Source organism: Macaca nemestrina, chromosome 4 (assembly GCF_043159975.1).
Source record: "Macaca nemestrina isolate mMacNem1 chromosome 4, mMacNem.hap1, whole genome shotgun sequence".
Lineage (NCBI taxonomy): Eukaryota > Metazoa > Chordata > Mammalia > Primates > Cercopithecidae > Macaca > Macaca nemestrina.
The window spans coordinates 81,794,735-81,814,178 of NC_092128.1; the positions used below are offsets into that span (position 1 = coordinate 81,794,735).

The following is a 19,444-nucleotide window of genomic DNA, read 5'->3' on the forward strand; positions in this document are numbered from 1 at the left end:
TTCTGGAGCCGAGTAGCTGGGATTATAGGTGTCCGCCACCATGCCCAGCTAATTTTTGTATTTTTATAGAGATGGGGGTTCACCATGTTGGCTAGGTTGGTCTCGAACTCGTGACCTCAGGTGATCTACCCACTTTGGTCTTCTAAAGTGCTGGGATTATAGGCGTGAGCCATCACGCCCAGCCCCAAATTAAAGTTTTAGTGAGATATGATGTGATTGTTTCTGTACTTAGCACTACCATTTGCCCTGTCATTCCTGTCCTTCATTTCAATGTGAGCCAAATCATGATTCCCACTTATATCCAAAGTAATGCAAATTGAGTTACTGGAAAAAATGCCACGCTACATGAGTATCTTCTTGTATTGCAACCGTGGCTGACACGGAACTTTCTTGGGCATTTACCCTAATTCTAAATTCAAAGTTTTCATCATAAGAGTTGGGTACCCTGAATTAAATACTTTTGTGTTAATCAACTTTTAGCTAGATATTTAACAATAAAATAAAATCCCAAGTCATTTTGTATTTATTCAATAAAGCAAAGGCAGCACTAATGTGAATTCATGGATGCTTATTTTACAGTTCAATTTGTCAACTCCTGGCCTGCTTTGTCCCCAGTTATTCTGCTTTGTCCTGCAAAAATCAATGAGAATGTTTTCTGCTTACAATTCAATTGACTTTTGGGATGACAGCAATACTTTTCTGAGAAAAGTGATCTGATGACAATTTTACTAGCCTGGTTTTATTTGTGAAACAGAAAAATAGCAAGTTTCCATCCTCCTTTAATTTTTCATTGGATAGGTGAGAATGCTAAATGTTAGCTATATGGACTAGGTTCAGCTTTTCACATTGGGAAAAATGACTGATGGACCCTCAGATGAGAGTGCTACCATTTCCACATCACAATAGTTTCCCTCCTCCAAAAAGCACCAAAACAAGCATGAGCCACAAGAAACTGGGAACAAAAGGAATCTTTTATTTTATTCAACAGGTAAATTAACCTCAAATTTTAAAATATTTAACAACTGAAATAAAAAATGAAAGTATCAGAATCTAAAAGATAGACTTGAAAATGGAGTTTATAAACAACTGTAGCTATAATCTAAGGTACTGTTCACATCCTCATGATCATAATTTTTCTCAATATATCCTCTTATCAATGATGACTAGTAATAATAAAAAGTAATAATTCTTAAATATCTACCTCGTACCAGGTATATTTCAGAATACTTTTAACATGCTTACATGAATCTTATAACATGCAATAGATATTATCCCTTTTTACTAATGAACGTGCTGGGTCTTGGAGAAGTTAAGAAACGGCTTCTGATCACACAGCTAGTAAAGTGTAGAGCTGATGACTCAACTATGGTCAATCTGAATTATCTTAACAATTACAAATATCAATATAATATTTATCTTATACTAAAGAAGAGCTGTCTGAAACTTAAAATCTATAAAATCAGGTTGGAATTTTCTTTTATTTGATAATATATTTATTTTTCGCTCTATTAAGTTTTGTTGTATTTGTTTCAATGATAATACTTGAAGATTCAAGGGAATGAAATAAAGGAGATGTACAAGTTGAATGTGCAAGTGAAAAATCCTGTGTTTTCGGTAGAGATCTTGGCAAACATTAAAAAACAAAAACCTGATATTCTTCATGAGACTGGGCGCGGTGGCTCACACCTGTAATTCCAGCACTTTGGGAGGCTCAGGTGGGTGGATCATGAGGTCAGGAGTTCGAGACCAGCCTGGCCAGTATGGTGAAACCTTATCTCTACTGAAAATACAAAAATTAGCCAGGCGTGGTGGCATGTGCCTGTAGTCCCAGCTGCTCCGGAGGCTGAGGCAGGAGAATCACTTGAACCCGGGAGGCGGAGGTTGCAGTGAGCTGAGATCGTGCCACTTCACTCCAGCCTGGGTGACAGAGCGAGACTCCGTCTCAAAGAAACCAAAAACAAAACAAAAACCCCAATATTCTTCATGAAAAACAAAGGCAAGTTATATTATTGAGCCCATGAAGTGAAAGTCCATTCCTGTACTTGGGGTGTATGTTAGCGCTAGAAATGGATGCTTCAGTGGAGCATTCAAGGATCCTTTGTCCACTGCTAGAGCCAATCTATGAGGTGGTTAGAAGAGTACTAATCATTCTGTGTCCATCTCCAAAATCTCAGGTGTCTTTCTTAGAGATGCCCAGTTGCCTTCTAGAACATATACACCAGTTGTCTCTTTCTAGTGGGGTAGCGGAACAATGCCAAAAACAGTCACCGAAATAAATCTAACTATGTTATGTTAACTGTACTTTTACTATTGTTTTAAAGTTGTGATCAAATGACTGGTTCTAGGACAGTAAACTAAAAAGACTGAGATCCACAGATCTTGCTCTAATCACATGAAAGCTTGCAACAGAAGTACTCCAACACATATTTAGGGGTATACATTAGTTTGGCCCATGGTAATTAGGCATAAATGTAAGACAGTTCACAGAAATAAGTCTTGTGCTTCTTTCGTGTAACCAAATCAAGATTTCTCAGTCTGTGAAGCCAGCTTTTCAGTATATATATTTAAAGCTTCCAGTGTTGATGCATATAATTATACTAGTTATTGTTATGCATATAGTTTGTTTGCATATCGTTATATTAGTTAACAATCTCTGACCACCTAGGACACTCGTTCACTTTAGAACACTAGAGGTCAGCCTCCAAGAGTGAGAATTTCTTTCCCCTAACTTTGAAGTTCTTTGTGGTTTACTATTGAACAATTCAACTCTACCACTTGTATTTTTCCCTAGCTCAGAGTTCCAAAATCTCACATTCTGAAGTGATAAATGCACAGTTTCTGCATTAGCATCAGTGTCACCGGGGGTATTATGTATTAACATGTAGGCTTGGGTCGCACTCCTGAACTACAGAATTAAAATCTCTGTGTATGGGGGAAATGTTAAACCAGCTCTCAGGTGTTTCTGATGCAGACCAGAGTTTCTGAATCAACTGTGTTGTGTTGGAGGTCTTGAATGCACAGACAAATTATAACGTGGACCTGAGATTTTGAATGTATTATAAAATATTGTAGGAAGAGGGATACCCAGACCAATGAGGAAGACTGTGAAAAACCTCAGAATTTAACATTATCTAAATCACACATTCCCAAATTTATAATAAATATGAGGGCTGTTGGGTACCAAGTTAATAGGTATTAAATGTGGTAGTGGACACAAAGCACATAACGTGTAGTATTACCAGTGGGAAGTGCTCATTAGTTGTTGCCTTGTGTATTCATTTATTCATTCAACTAATTTTAAGTACCTACAATGGTCAAGCCCTATGTTAAGCACTAGAAATACCAAGATGAGCAAAAACAGCCATGGCTTTCCCTCAAGGGGAATACAGAGCCATGGTAAAGACAAACATTAATCATATCAATATAAAATTAATATAAAATAACATCCAAGATAAACACTGGAAGGAAAGGGGAGAGAGGTGGTATTATGGGAACATACATACAAGGGAAATTTGACCTAAGCAAAGAAAAGGAACAGTAAAACGTTTTCCAGGGAAATTTGAAGGAAGAGTAGAAGGATCGGAGAATTGAAGTATTTTAGGCAAAGAGAACAGCAAGTGCTTTAGAACCCTGTGGTTACTATGAAAGCCTACTCTGTTCAATGACTTTTACCTCATAAGTCTATAGATAAGGTATCAATCATCCTTTCGTAGAGGAAAAAGCTGAAGCTTAGATAAATTAAGTAATGTGGGCAAAGTCTCAGGATTCAGGAAGTGATAGGTTTAAAATTAGAAATTCTGTTGGTTATATTTGAAGCTTAGGATCTTTTTTATTTGGACGTTAATATAGTTTAGAGGGCAAATGATAGAACTCATGATTTGCTTACAGAAAGGTGTTAGAAATCAGGCATTAAGTCTATAAAATTTGGAGTAAGACACAGAAGGGAAAGAAAGAACTATAAAGATATTGTATTGTATTTTATCACAGTTTTGCTGTAGGTTGAGGACCACTGGGTGTAAATCCCATTATAGTAGGAATGCTAAACTGGAAGTCTTTGGAATTTCCTTTCTCTTCCGTAGAATAAGTCAAAATCAGCTCTGTATCCTTGCAGAAATTATGGATGTTAATACTGCCAAGAAAGGCTTGAAAGATGAAGACTAATGATTCTTATCATATCCCTAGTTAGATTAATGCAGAAGACAGATGTATTTTGGAGAATGATGGTGGATTATTATAAGCTTAATCAGGTGGTGAATTCAATTATATTTTATTTTCTTGATAAGGTCTCCTTACTAGAGAAAATCATTACAGCCCTTAGAATCTGTTATATAGCGATTAAACAGGTGAATATTTCCCTCCTTTATTCTGCAGATAAAAAATAGCAGAGGCGGTTTGTTCCTACCTGGAAGGGAAAATAGTACACGCTTACTGTTCTGCCTCAAGATCTAATCAGTTGTCCAACTCTGTGTCATTTTGTCTAAAGGAAATTTGTCCACATTACTGTTTCACAGAAAGCCATGTTGGTTCACCACATGTATCGCATCCTGATAATGTGAAGTGAAAAAGTAAAGCCTGGAAGCCTTTGTAAGATGACTGTACCAGAGGAGGAAGATAAATATCTCGATACTATGGAGGCCTGTCAGCTCTTTGAAGTATCGGGGCAATATCAAGATTTCTACTTCAGATGAAAAAACAAATAGTTATTCATTGACCCTGTTGCCACCAAGAAAGAGGTACAATCCTTTGGTTTTGTTTTGGTTTTTTTTTTTGTATATGTCTGTTTCAGAGCAGACATATTTCATATCTGTGTGTGTTCCATGACCCCAAAGGTTTCCAGAATGAGAGGAGAGCTCTTTAGCTGGGCCAGGCAAGCTGCTGTGCCATTCTGCTTTAATGACCTAGCACATCTAGTGATGATGAAAGTATCTGTGGCAGACTGGGAGGCTGACAAAACCCAAATCAAGCTACAAGAGGAGAATCTGCAACAGAATGCCCCGAATGTTAGAAAAATAATTCTCCCTTTGGCAATTAACTGTACCATTTTGAAAAGCAGCTTCATTTGTAACTGGCTCAGTAGAGACCATAGAGCTGTGGGATGAAGTAAGCTGAGTCACCCCTCAAAAACTGTGCTATCTTATCTGTATAGCAATTAAATTGAGGGTAGAAAGTAATGAGGTAATATTTTAGATATCGTTTAGGGAATCTGACAACAATACAGGGTAAATGCATTGCAGACAATTTGGAATAGATGGCAGAAACATGCTTGGTCTGTTCAAGAAGCAGCAAGGAGGCAAATTTGACAGCAAGCAGGGGAACAAGTGGAAGAGGCAGAGGCCCAGTCATATAGGGTTTTATAGACTGTGGTAAAGACTGGATTTCATTCTCAGTGAAATGGGAAGTAAGTATTATTGGAAGAGTAACGTGATAGAACTTATGTCTTAAAAAGGTCATTTGGAATGCTGTGTGGGGGAATAGACTATAGGGAGTGAGTGGGAAAGAAGAAAGCAGGCTAGGAAACCATTCATTTCTTCAGGAAAAGAAATGATGGATGAGACTAAAGTGGTTATGGGGAAGGTGGTAAGAAGCAGTTGAATTCTGGATATGCTTTGCAGGTAGAGCTGACACAATTTGCTAACGGATTGGATATGGATATGAGAAAAAGAATGGTGTCAAGGATAGCTCCAAAGATTTTGGTGTGAGCAACGGGAAGGATAAAGTGGGCATTTACTGAGATGAGGACTTTATGAGAAGCAGACTATGGGATAAGAAGAAATAATTTTTTTGATATATTAGTTTTGAGAGTCCTATTAGATAAATGGAGATATTGAGTAGGTAGTTATATGGGTGTGGAATTTACGGAGGAGGTCTGGAGTGGTAACATGAAGGTGAGGATCCCTAGCATATAGAGGACATTTAAAGGCAAGAGATTGGATGATATCATCTCTAAAGGGAGTGTAGGTAGGGAAGAAATATCTAAGGACAGAGCCCTAGGGAACTTCAGTGGTTTGAAGTTGGAAGAGGAGAAAGATCTAACAAAGAGGACAGGAGAAGTGAAGTAGGGAGAAATTGGAGAAAGGAGGGGTCCCAGAGGCCAAAATAAGAAAAGTTTCAAGGAAGGAGTTGAAGAGGGTTGACCAGGATGTGAATTGATTACTGACCATTGGATCTGGCCAAATGGAGGTTTTTAATTACCTTAAAAAGGGCTCTTTAAGACCAGTCGTGAGTATGAATGCCAGACTGGATGAGAGTAAATTGGAGGCAAAGAAGTGAAAATAACTAACACTGAAAGCTCTTTTGAAAAGACTAAACAGGCTAACGAAGAAAGTGATGATGATGTTATGGATGGGGGGCTAGGCATGAGCCCAACATCATGTACTTTTTCTTACTGTAACTAGGAACCTGACTACCAAAATCGTTTAGTGCCCTCCTGTGATTAGAGGGTCCAATGCTAAGTCCCTGATTTGATACTAACTGAGGAGGGACCTGGCAATTGTAACAGTCTGATTTTATTGGAAGCCTTCCATCTTGGAGAAGGCAGCAGTGTGCCCTCATTGGGATAGGTATATATTCTGGGTTCAGGTGGGTTTTTCTCCTGCATCAAGCTGTTGCCAGCACCACACCCACCCCACCTTCTCCCCACGAACTCTTCCAAGGAATTACTGAATGTGGTTTACAGCATCACATTCTATACAACATTGTTTCTTCCTAAGGAACTCAGGTTAGAGTGAAAGAAGTAGGGAGCTGGGATGCTGCCATGGGATTTACTGGTATTATTACATGCTCTATCACCCAAAAGCAACTGGAGTACTCAAAACAGTAGGATGCCATGTAGGATAAAATCCTTTCTTACACTATACAACATACATTCTGAATCAACTACCGACATATGGTGCTGCTTCTGACATAACTGAAATTCATGGATCTAGTATCAAAGACATAGCTGCTTTCACATTTTAACTGACTCGCAAAATTTTTACTTTCTTTCTTTTATACTGGTTTCTGAGTTTAGCTTGAAGTGGGGCAATACTTCTAGAGATACCAATTGATTTATTTAATTAGAAGTAGATGCTGTCACCTGCCCATTTCATGCTGCTCGGGTATTGAGGAGAGGGGTTACAATATTTGGCTAGGCTGATTGATTCTGACCAGGAAGAAGAAAGAAGGTTGCTGCTACTCAGTGTGGAAATCCTATGGGGTAGTCCTAGTATGAGCAATGTCAGTGGTAAAATTAACATGACTAGAACAACCCAATGGCAGAATTATAAGTTTCCTCTGGAATAAACATTTAGATTATGCCACTGGGTAAATCCCAAAGTGGAAATCATTTTTTTCTCTCAGGCGCATTTTGATTAAAAATCCCAATTCTAAAGATTCTAAAGCATTGCATATTGCCTAAATTTGTTGAAAACAACATATTTTCTACTGCTTAAGAAGTAAGGGAGAATATTAATTATTTTTAAAATTATAATTTAGGGAGCAATGATACTTTTTAAAAAGAAAATTGTTTTTCTAACGGAGAATGAAACAGGATTTTCTGAAATTGTACTTGTAATATATCACAAAGCAAGGGGAAATTATAAAGAAATCTATGATTTATTTTTTTATGTTGGAGTTAGAGAAATGTTTGATTTGTTGAGTTGAAGCAGACAGACCATAATTTTAATCCTGATTCAGATTTTTTTCAGATACGGGGACACAGCCTGAATGAGATCTCAAAACTGAAGCATGCACTTTTTTTGTGCTTTAATTTTCCATAATTAAAACAAGGATAAAGCTTTATCTTCCTTATTTATCATGCCCACAATTACATGCATTAGCTTAAATAGTTTATTTAATCAAAATTTCACAATTGAAAGAAAGTTTTAATATTGTGACAAGGAATATCTAACACAAGTCAATCACCTACAGGTTTTCTTTAAGATACTGATGAACACATAAGTCAACAAAATTAAATGTTCTCTTTTCAAATTTCACATTAAAAGTCTTTTTATAGGCTTTTCTGCAACACTTTCAGTGGTAGAAATGTTGCATCTTTTGTTATGGCTGGAAGGATTAGAACAGAGATGACTGGATAAATATACCCAACCACAGCACGATTGTATCTTTGGTTTTCCCTTCTAATTTCACTACCTCTTAAGAGAACTTCACTATACCAGTTAGATAGACAATTTAGAAATTGATTTAGAATACAAAGTGTGCTTTGGAATTTTTTTTTTTTTTACTAAAATATTTAGAAATATTAGATGCTGAGGTAGAAGGGAGGTGAGGATGAAGTGGTAGAATAAAGAGAAGCAGCATCTGCAGAGTCCTTCCTGTTAATGAGTTGTACTTGCTCTTTTTTTTGTTTTGTTTTGTTTTTTTGAGACGGAGTCTTGCTCTGTCACCCAGGCTGGAGTGCAGTGGCCGGATCTCAGCTCACTGCAAGCTCCGCCTCCCGGGTTTACGCCATTCTCCTGCCTCAGCCTCCCGAGTAGCTGGGACTACAGGCGCCCGCCACCTCGCCCGGCTATTTTTTTGTATTTTTTAGTAGAGACGGGGTTTCACCGTGTTAGCCGGGATCGTCTCTCGATCTCCTGACCTCGTGATCCGCCCATCTCGGCCTCCCAAAGTGCTGGGATTACAGGCTTGAGCCACCGCGCCCGGCCGTACTTGCTCTTTATTTACAAATGTTCTCATTTAATCTCATTGAGTATTCTGCAGGAGAAATATTGCTACTCTCAGTTTATAGGTGAGGAAATGGGGACTAACAAAGGTTAAATAAGTTGCACAACTTACGAAGTAAGTGGTAACTGTAGAAGTTGAATTTAGCTCTCTGTCTCAAATGATCAAAGGGAAAGAAAGATGCCGAAAGAGGGCATGAGTTTTAAGCACACTGTGGAATCTTGTAGAGTCAATTGTCCAGCTAGTAATTCTTGGTGAATTAATTAGGTGAGAGGTGAGCCCCCAACCCATGGAAAGATCCTGCCAAATAAGGAACTGTAAAATACTGAATGACTAATTCTCCAAACAAGATACAAGATAAAGTTAACTGATTTGTGTGTTTGTGTGTGTGTGTGTGTGTGTGTACACAGTGTGTGCTTAGAAGGACTGAGTTAAAATGCCATGCTTATTTGACACGTGGGTCCTCAACTATAAGGGCTTTGGGAACATTTAAGTCATCAGCCATGAATTTGAAAGAAAGACTTTGCTTGTCAAGTATGATTCTACAAAGACACATTTTCTATAGAAGAATAGATGTTCAAAAGCATAGGCTATTTCATCATGGTAGTGCACAAAGATGGGAAAATATAATGAAAATGAGATACCTTAGAGGTTTCTATTTATACAGTTGTGTGCATTGAAAAGTATCTGAGCAGTCTGAACAAAGAAACTGATGTAATTATCCTGTATCCATTTTTTTTTCTAATCTATTTGATTAAAGAACCCGTTTAACATCAAGAATGTATAAGCATTTCAGGAAAAGCAAATCAATGGAGTGCAGTTCAAGGAATACTCTCCCAGGCCTGTGGCTTATTTCAAATGCTTTAAGAAAGTCTTATTAATATGTAAAGCAAAGTTCATATAGGAAACTAGGTACTTAATATAACAGCCAGAAACACAATCATGACACGGTCTCTTTTCCAATATGGACTACATCGTTTAGGGTATAGTAGTCTATTTTGCAGTCTCCTTTTTTCTCCATTTTTCTCTCCTTATGTCTCACTTCTGTTTATTTTGTTGCAGTCAGTGATCAGTACATCAAAGGAAAAAAGAATTTTCAGTGTACCTGTCTACATAAAATGGTGAGTTTTTTTGAATCTTATGCTTGGTATCAGATTTCTCTGACCTATTATCTATGATCTCCAAGTCTGGATTCTGGACAGTGAGGAAGACATGAGGGGGTGGTGAGGAATTTGTGTGTAATAGGCAACTGAATTTCTTCCTGTGCACTCAGGGAGAGCCTTCTGCTCAGGATGCTGGAGGGTGCTCATGCAGGCTACGGGACATGGTACCAAATGGTTAAACAGCATGGGGGAGATCAGAAGAATATTTGTGCAATTTGATACCAACAAACTATTTCTTGGGCAAAATACATGGCCAGAATTTTGAGAGTACATTGACAGAAATTAACAATTGATAATGACTATGTTTGAACTTTGCAGACCAAGAACTCAAAGGTTTTTAAAATATGTATTAACATTAAAAAATTAAGAAAAGCACTTTCTAGTTTAGATGTTATAAGTCAGATTGATAAATCAGAAGAAATGGACAACTTGAATTTTATTAATTTGCTCCACAAATATTTATTAAGCATTAATTACGTTGCTGTCCTGATGCTGGATGTTAGTGTGATCTCTGCCCCACAGGAACTTACCAAGAATAACAGACAAAATAGAAAAGACCAGACAGGCCAGGAACATGTTCTTCAAGGCACACATTACTGAAAGAACTGGAAATTAAAACTAGACAGGAATTGTATAATTGTAGATTGTTGTGTATATTTCTTCATACTGAAATTTAACCAACAAAGTCTTCACATGTATTGCAATGGGTTAGATTGACAGAGGTTAAGTGTACAGATGTTGTAGCCAGAATGTCTAGTTCCAATCTCTTGTTTACTACTTAGCCGCTGTGTGCCCTTGGGCAATTTATTCAACTCCTTGGTTCCTCAGTTACCTTGTCAGTCAAATGGAGATAGTATTCATACTTACCTTAGAAGGCTATCCTGAGGATTAAATGAGCTAGTACCTGTTAAATGTCAGAATGATACCTGGTACACAGAAAACGTGTGATACCTTTTGCTACCATTGCAAATAAAATATATTGTATTTGCTATTGGACAGTCCAGTTACTTTAAATTAATTCTTTGTTGTCGTTTCAAGAACTTTATTTAAAGAACTTTCTAGGTTCCATCATATGCTCAATTTTTTGAGTGATTTTTGAGGTTTGAAGGGATTTTTGAAGTGCTGTGTGTGGTTTTTAGGCAGAAGCCTTTACAAACCAGTGTACTAGTTGTCATTGTCACATCCTTTCTCCTGACTTAGGATTTGTGGAATCAAGTTTTGACATGGTGCTCTGTCAGCCCCTGCTGGCTTCCACTGGCCATATAACGAGAGCCAGAAATAAGTCTTTGCTGTTTGATTGAAGTGTCTGAGATTTCAGAGCTGTATTGGTAGCATTAACTCACATATCCTGACTAATACATGTGGTATAGCCCAGCACAGAAGCAATGTATATAACATGATGATGATAATATATGGTGCATTGGAAGAGCCTAAAATTGTATTACTTTATGGTTATTATCATGATTCTGTTATTTGATCTGAAGAATTTCTCATGAAGATAAAATGACTCAAATTTGCTTGTACAACTAATTATTGAGTAAAATGTTATGTATGGTCTCTTTCTCTCTCTCTCCCTGCAGAATTGATCAGTCAGTGTCTATCAGGCCCTGTGCCTGTGTTGTAAAATGTTTGTGAACCACAATATCTTCACTCTTGATCTGCTGAAAGTTGTCTTAATTAGTTCAGTTAAAAAGCCATTGATTGAGCACATGTTATGTGCCAGGGACTAAGGTGACAATTAGAAAAACCTTCTGGTATTAACGAAATGCTTCTTAGGAAGCTCGTGATGAGGTATATTTTTTTGGACTCAGAAGAATAATGGGCAAAATGGTTGATGTTTACCACATACCATGGAATTATTAATCATGGGGTGTGACTACACCCTGGAAGTCTGGGATAGAGGACTGGAGAAGAAGCACAGAGACCTGGAGAATCCACCTGGGGTAAGCTGTGAAGTATCGGAGACAATAGAGGAGCTTGGGAATGAGAGTCTGCCTGAGGTTGGGAAGGAAGCGAGCAAGATAAGCTTTGCTGATTTTCAGTTGTAGGTCTTGTTGAAGGGAAGAGAAAAAAAATCCCTGTAGAATAGATATTTTATAAACTTGTTATTTTAATCACCTTTTATATTTCAGTTATAGGTTTTAAGATGAAGGGCTTAAGGTTATAGGAAAAGTATCATGATACAATGCTTTTCTTTTCTGCCATTTCTGGTCCCATTTGGAAGTCATGATAGTCCATTTCTAAAAGCTGATAAATCCTTTAAAAATGTTTAAATTGCAGTTGATTGCACTGACCTAGGAATCTCCTAATATCTAATTCTTGCATGAAAATGTAACTAGCAAGATGACTCCTGCTGGCTTATAATATGCTTATTACCAAGAAGCCCACTTGTCAGACACAGAGCCTTGATGTGGATATTTGAACATTATGAAAATGAATTCATAAGCCAAATCCGTCTGTCAGATGTCTTTAATTTAAATGTTCTGATGGGTGATGAGACTCAGCATGACGGCATCCAAAATTGTCGTGTGAAATTTAAAAAAAAAAGGGAAGAAGAAGCCTAGAAAAAAAATTTGACATTCAGTTCAAATTAGTTCATTTGTCATTTGGAATTTGAAGTTTCTGGTCAAGAACAGTTTTGATTTGTCAAATTTGGACTTTACCACTTATGAATCAAGTGTCATTCCATTGGTGTTTTTTTCTTAAATGACTGAGGTTATGTATTTTACCGCAGATCACCTGTGGAATGCTGGCGAGGTCTATTCAGTAACGATAGAAACATTCTTTCCAGAGCTTCTGGGGTGAACAGTGCTACAAATTTCACTTTCTAAATAAATACAGGTAGCTAGAGGTCATTCTAAGTGGTATATTAAACACAATTTTTTTCCCGGCGGATGTCGAACTTCTTGTGTGGCACAATGCTCTAGTGTGCGACCTTCTACTTGACGGCTCTGCTTTACTCTAGCTCCTGCATAGACTCATTATACAGGCTTCTTGCTCAGGCCTGAGTGGCCCACAGCTGTTTGGAGGCTCACAGCCAGATGACTGTTAACTCTGGCCCACCTGCCTCAGTTCAAGGCTTAGAGAAGCTCAGCGTTGCTACTTTTCTAATTCCTGAAGTTCAACTTGTCACCATGACAGTGCTTGTCACCATGACAGTGACATCCTTCTTAAGACCCAGTAGACACACTAGAGAAGTGAGTAATTTGTTGGAGGTGGTGAGGATAATGATGCAGGCTGCTTTCAGATTAGGCAGTGTCAGTGTGCAGCACAGATTCAGAAATCAGATCTGGAAATGGGTTCTCAGTGATTCTTTCACTTTGGATCTTTCTCTAGCCCTCCGAGTTTAGCCTTATTCTTAACTTTCAGACATTACCCAATTTCTCAAGAAGCCTTCTTTCCTTGATCATAGGCTTTCATAAACATGAGAGATAACCTCTTTCCCTTTTTGTTTTTGTTTTGTTTCTCAAAATACGTTAAAATATTATTCAATGAGAGTTTTGTAGAGCTGTCACTCTGCAAAACTCAGCACTAAATGAAAGGTAGGATTAATGAAGCATAATCTAGTTGGGGCTATTAGATTTACATGTGTGAAACATTGAAGTAGCATGGCAGTGTCAACTATGAAGGGTTTTATATTTTACCTTATTTGTAAACTTAAAGTAGGCTTGTCACAGTTTCACATATCCTGGCAGAAGACACAAGACAGCTCAGGTTTTCTTACAGAACAGCACACTACATGAGTGTTAGCATATTTAAGTCACTTCCCCTTGCCTCTAAGTTCTACAGAAGTGAAGCAGGGAGGGCATACGAATGCCAGTTCACTTTCTGGATTTTGCTACAGGAGAGAACACCATGCGTAGGGAACCTGAATTTTTTGTAATAGGCAGTAAGCATGCCTGCCCTTTGGCCTGGAAAGAGACACTATATCTTCCAGGGCTATTTGCTGTATAAACATCCTTGAAAAGACAGCTTTGAACAAAGGGCGGTCAACAGTTCTGCTCATAAGACATGGAGAAATGCAAGAGACCCATGGACAGTTGTCTTCTAACAGGCGGCATCTTGCAAGGTAAGTTGCATAGGCAGTACTAGCTAGAGAAATTCAGTTAAAGGAACTATAAACTTGATCTTCGATTCCAAACTCACACTAGTTTAGTTATTTAAGAAAGGTTTTCATAGAAAAAATTAAAATTAAGAAGTCTTTGGAAGATGGGAAATATTTGAAGGGATAAAGAAGAGGATAATGGGCATTTCTTTTGTGGATGGTAGTATGAGCTGGGATGTACTCATAGCTGTGATGCTATGAGGATGCATTGGTTCAGCCTCTCACTTGTTAACCATCTTCGTCTACCCTGATTGGTCAGTATCCATGCTGTACTGATTGTTTAGGATTTTGAATAGTAATTATGGCATTTGTATGGTTTGAAAGTAGTATGGTTTTACTATTGCAGTTAGTTACTCTTCAATTAAGGTTGCCAGATAAAGTCCTCTATTTTTGTTTGCTAAGTCTGGCAACCCTATCTTTGGTACAGTTAGGGCTAAATCTCTACAGCGAAGGAGCTCAAATCTGAACTGGCATCTATTCTTGTGGGTAAGGGGAAGCCATTAAAGGCAGTTGACGAAAGAGTTATGTAAAAGGAATTGTGTTTTAGCAGAACAAAAATGATAATGGTGTGCTAGGATAGATGATGAATGAGATCTTCCTGATCACCAGGATAATTCCCGCATCTCTGGCTTCGAGAAGCAGTAGAGAAAATTTAGAAGATAAACTTACATTTAGAAGACAAGCAACTTGGCCAATGCAGTGGTTCACACCTGTAATCCTGGCACTTTGGGAGGCTGAGGTGGGTGGATCATGAGGTCAGGAGTTTGAGACCAGTCTGGCCAATATAGTGAAACCTCGTCTCTACTACCAAAAAAAAAAAAAAAAAAAAAAAAAAATTAGCTAGGCATGGTGGCAGGCACCTATAGTCCCAGCTACTTAGGAGGCTGAGGCAGGAGAATTGCTTGAATCTGGGAGGCAGAGGTTTCAGTGAGCCAACATCACACCACTGCACTCCAGCCTGGGTGATAGTGAGACTCAGTCAACTTAAGATTGGGCTTCATGAAGACAGAGAATAGATTCTGTGGATATGAGATAAATAACACATGGGCAGCTATGACTCAGAGCATGGGTATGACATGAGTGACCTGTAATTGTTCTGTGTGGAATGGGCGACCTAGTCACCCAACGAAGCAGTGGAGAAGAAGAGATGCCTAGCTCTCTCTCACTCACTACTCTGAGTCAAAAGGGTCAGAGAAAGGGAAAACTTTATTAGGCCGGTAAGGAATAAATGATGTGAATGCACTGTTTAATTTATGTTACTATGTGAACAACAAACTGGGGTAGAGAGGAGTTTTCACACATTAGGATGCAGATTAGGATGAGATTTCATTTATAGAAGAGTAGTGTGTGTTGGCGCCATGGGATTGATGAGGACAAGTACAATGGATAAAGCAGTGGGTTGGCAGCTGGGCAGAAGGATATGCTAACAGAGGAGGTGTTATGGTTGGGAGAGGAGTGTTGAGAAATTAGGATGTCTGACCTGGCGGGATCCAATTTACAGAGCAGTAGGTCAGGAATACTGAGGGATGAGGAATCAGAAGACAAGTAGGCAGGCCCTCCTTGATAATCTAAAGGAAAGTTGATGGGGCTTCACTGAAAAAAATTATCTTCCCTGGGTTTCAATGAGGACTCTTCAGATGGAATTTAGGCTCTTTATTGACACCATTTGGAGAAAGTAGATGATTCTTGGTGGTAAGTAGAAGATAAAACAAATATTAAGTCAATGTTTTTTTTCTGATTTGGTTTATCTTTCACTGGACACAGAGAGCAGGTGCTATAAATTATACTAATGACTAACATTAGGAATTCTAGTGGACCCTCTAAAGGTTACGGGCATAAGAAGATGAAGGGAAACGTTTGAAAAGGATGTTGTCATGGAAGCTTTAGTTGAAGCACTGAGAAAATTGATAACATATTTCAAAGCGAGATACAAAATCATGATACAAAAGTTTGGAAGGAGATATCTGTTCTAAATTTAATGCAAGACTGAATTTTGAACATTACACAGGACTAAATAATTACTGAGACTGTCATGAGACTTGAATGAATTATGGATATTTCTATTACCCTAGAAGTACCAGAAACATCAAGGATATCAAGAAAGATCTAGCCTATTAGAGTGGATTTTAAGATATAGAAATCAATTTTATTTATGATTATATTATGCAAGTCATGATTGTTAAACATAATGTTTACACAAAATAAACATGGCAGGCTGAGAAGTAGAATCTGTGGAAGAGATTTGGAAGGGTTTTGGAAGTTTGCCAGACCAAACGTGGGATAGGAATAATATTTGTAGAGATGAGTTCATCTAAAAGTAGATTAAAAGGAAAGCAGCAATTTCCAAGCACTGCAGTACTTTCTGCGATGGACTGAATGTTTGTGTACCCTCCCCCTCCAAATTTATAGGTTGAAATCTTAACTGCTAAAGTGAAGGTATTAGGAGGCAGAAACTTTGGGAGGTAATTAGGTAATAAGGATGGAGCTCTCCTAAATGGGATGAATGCTTTTATGAAAGAGACTCCAGAGAGTTCTCTCACCCTCTTGCTGCCATACAATTAAAGACAGCAGTCTGCACCTTGAAGGTGGCCCTCACCGGTACCCAGTCATGCTGGTACCCTGATACTGTACTTGTAGCCTCCAGAAATATAAGAAATAAATTTATGTTGTTCATAAGCCACCCAGTGTATGACACTTTGGCATAGCAGCCCGAACTGACTAAGACATTCTCCAAAGGTATCAACAGGTAAAGCTTAATTTTTATAAAGAAAAATAATTTATAAAATTGGCTATTTTGTATCACCTTGGCATTCAGCGTTTAAAATGTGTTAGACTGAGCTCAAAAATATGTGTTAAACAAAATGAAAAATATAAAAATATTAGTGGCCACCATTTACTCCAGGCATATAAGATACAACCTAAGGTAAAATTGTTCCTTTTTCTCTATGCATAATGCATACTGAGGGCTTCTACCAAATATAGGGCATGCAGAACTCTTTAAAAAGAATTCATTGAACAGAATAGAACATGTATTCTATTTTCTTCTTAAAAATGTTCTGTATGTCTAGCTTTTCTAAAATGCAGATATATTACTTTTAAAATAAACATGAAAACATTCTAGGTATCTTCTCTAGCATGAAGAATGAGGAAGTTTGTGGGCAGCTAGAAGCCTGGATTGACATGATAGCTGGTCACTTTTGAGGCAGTGACTAATCCCAAAGAGGCAAAGGACTCTCTGTGCATAGTCAGTGCTTTCTTTGTCTAAAGAATGCCTTGTTTGGCTTCTAGAGAAAGGAGTGCAGGAAAAATGCTGGCATGAATCCCCTTTCTCCTGTGTGTCTTGACGGGTGGTGACAAATAAGACTGTGCTTTAGCTGCAGGGAAAGGAGGAGAAGACCAGCAAGAGGAACGGCAAGTGGGGAAATCGGAAAACTAGGCTAAGTCACAGTGGTTTGCCCAAACAGGTGGCAAGCAAGCCACCCACCAAGTAATGTGGCCTCCGCTGCGGTGGAATCTTTAGAGTAGAACACCAGCATCATGCCCAGAACACAGAGGCTTTTTCAGTTGGAGTCCAAATGCGGAGCATCTGTCACTGAGTCACTTATAATTAATTCTGCCTTTAAATTAGCAGCTGTCTTAGGACACTTTGCTGGTGGGTGGGTTGGGGACGAAGATACATTTACAGTGTAATGGATATGAGCTTGTCAGTTTTAGGGTGGCCACAGCATCCAAGGTTGCTCCCTTCTGAGGGCTGTTCATGTTGATAGCAGTGGTAATGATCCACTTTTGACATCTTTAATATTTCATTGGCAAAGATGAGAGAGAGAGCTATTTTATTTCAGAATTTGCGCCGTCAAATTCTTCTAATTCCTCTTTCCTTTTCTCCTGTAGCTTGTATTCATATAATTTCATGGAAACCTGATTTGATTTACAAATGTTGTCCAATAATTCCATCAATTTTTGAAGTAATAGATGCTTATTTTCTTTTTCACATATACCATTTGATTCACCATAAAGCAGAGATGGAAGAGCACTTTAATGCAGGGGTTTGCAGTTGCAGAGTGGAAGAATGTGGTGTTCATGGTGAGAAAGGGACATTTTTTAGTTTTTATTTATTTTTGTTATTAAAATACTGAGTTTATTTCACTTGTATATTTTGTGTCTCATTTTCATGTCTGACCACCGCTACTACTGTGTCCTATCATAACATTCCATATGTGCTTAAAACCATGCAAATGCTGGATTTTCATCTTTAAAAACCGATGTTTTGGACAACACACTTTTGGCAATGGAAGCTAGACAACATTTATCAACACAGTAGGGAAAGTTCTCACTCTGCATTATGAAAAGGATAGCCGAATATCAACTGTTACAGAAATAAGAGAAAATTTGTAACAAACTATTTAAACTATTTTCCTTAAAGAGACTTCATCTACTGCTAGAGACCTTGAACAGCTTCCTGGTCAGTCATCCAGAAGCAGTTCTTCACGTAATTGATAAATTTGGCTTCCACTTTGGGAAGAGAAGCCCCCTTTTCTACAGTTGCTTGCATTTTTGCTCTAATGTCTTCTTCCACAGAACAAGGTCCTGTTGGTGTTTTAGAAGTTGTTTTTTTTTTTTTTTTTTTTGAATGATTCTTGACATTCTGATGTTGGTGTTGATGGTATTGAGTCTTTTTCATTCTGGTTTGATGTTTGTGCAGTTTTGGCTGGAGTATCTCATATAGATTTCTTCACTGGAGATGTTTCTTCAGTTTCATCATCATTAAAATCATCATCATCATCTGTATTATCATCATCTTCATCAGCAGCATGTTTTACTTTTTTCTGTGGAACTTCACTACCATTTCTAGGGGCAGATTGCTTTCCAGATATACTTAAGAGCTTCATATTCTCTTCCTTTTCATCTTCTCACTCTGCCTCTTCCTCCACAGCTACTAAGTGCTGTCCACTAATATGCCCTGGCCCTGAACCACACTTCAACCGTAAGACCATGGGTGGTAGTATTTCAAAGCCCCCAAGGGAAACCATTGGCTGTACAGACATTTTGAAAGTACCAGTATTATTTCAACTGGACTGCCTTTATAATTCATTGCCTCTGCTTCAACAGTGTGCAATTCATCCTATGCACCAGCCCCTAAACTGACTATTCTTAAAGATAACTATAAATTTTTCATCATTATTCATGTTAAAGTGACAAACTTTGTCAGTATTTAGTTCATAACCAAAAAGATAGTTCTGGGGTTTCAGGGGATTCATGTCCATGTCCATGGAATTTTCCACTGGGGTGGTGGCAAGGACTTAGGTGGGAGAAAAAGTGGACAGAGATAAATGACTACTGCTCCAGAGAACAGTCATGCAGGATGGAATCACACCAGCACGAGGGGGCCGCTTTTGCAAACCGTCATAGTAAGGAGGTGATGCTAATGGTCTCCATTGCCCTTTGCTTCTGACTGTCCCTCCTTTCCCAATACAAATTGTTTCTAATATTGTGTGTTTAGATATAATTTGCTGGA

At 38.2% G+C, this 19,444-nt stretch overlaps 1 pseudogene; it reads right to left on the reverse strand.

The window, feature by feature from the left end:
* Positions 1–18,367: 18,367 nt before the first annotated feature.
* LOC105475913 (nucleophosmin pseudogene) lies at positions 18,368–19,021 on the reverse strand (annotated as a pseudogene).
* Between the last annotated feature and the right edge of the window lie 423 nt (positions 19,022–19,444).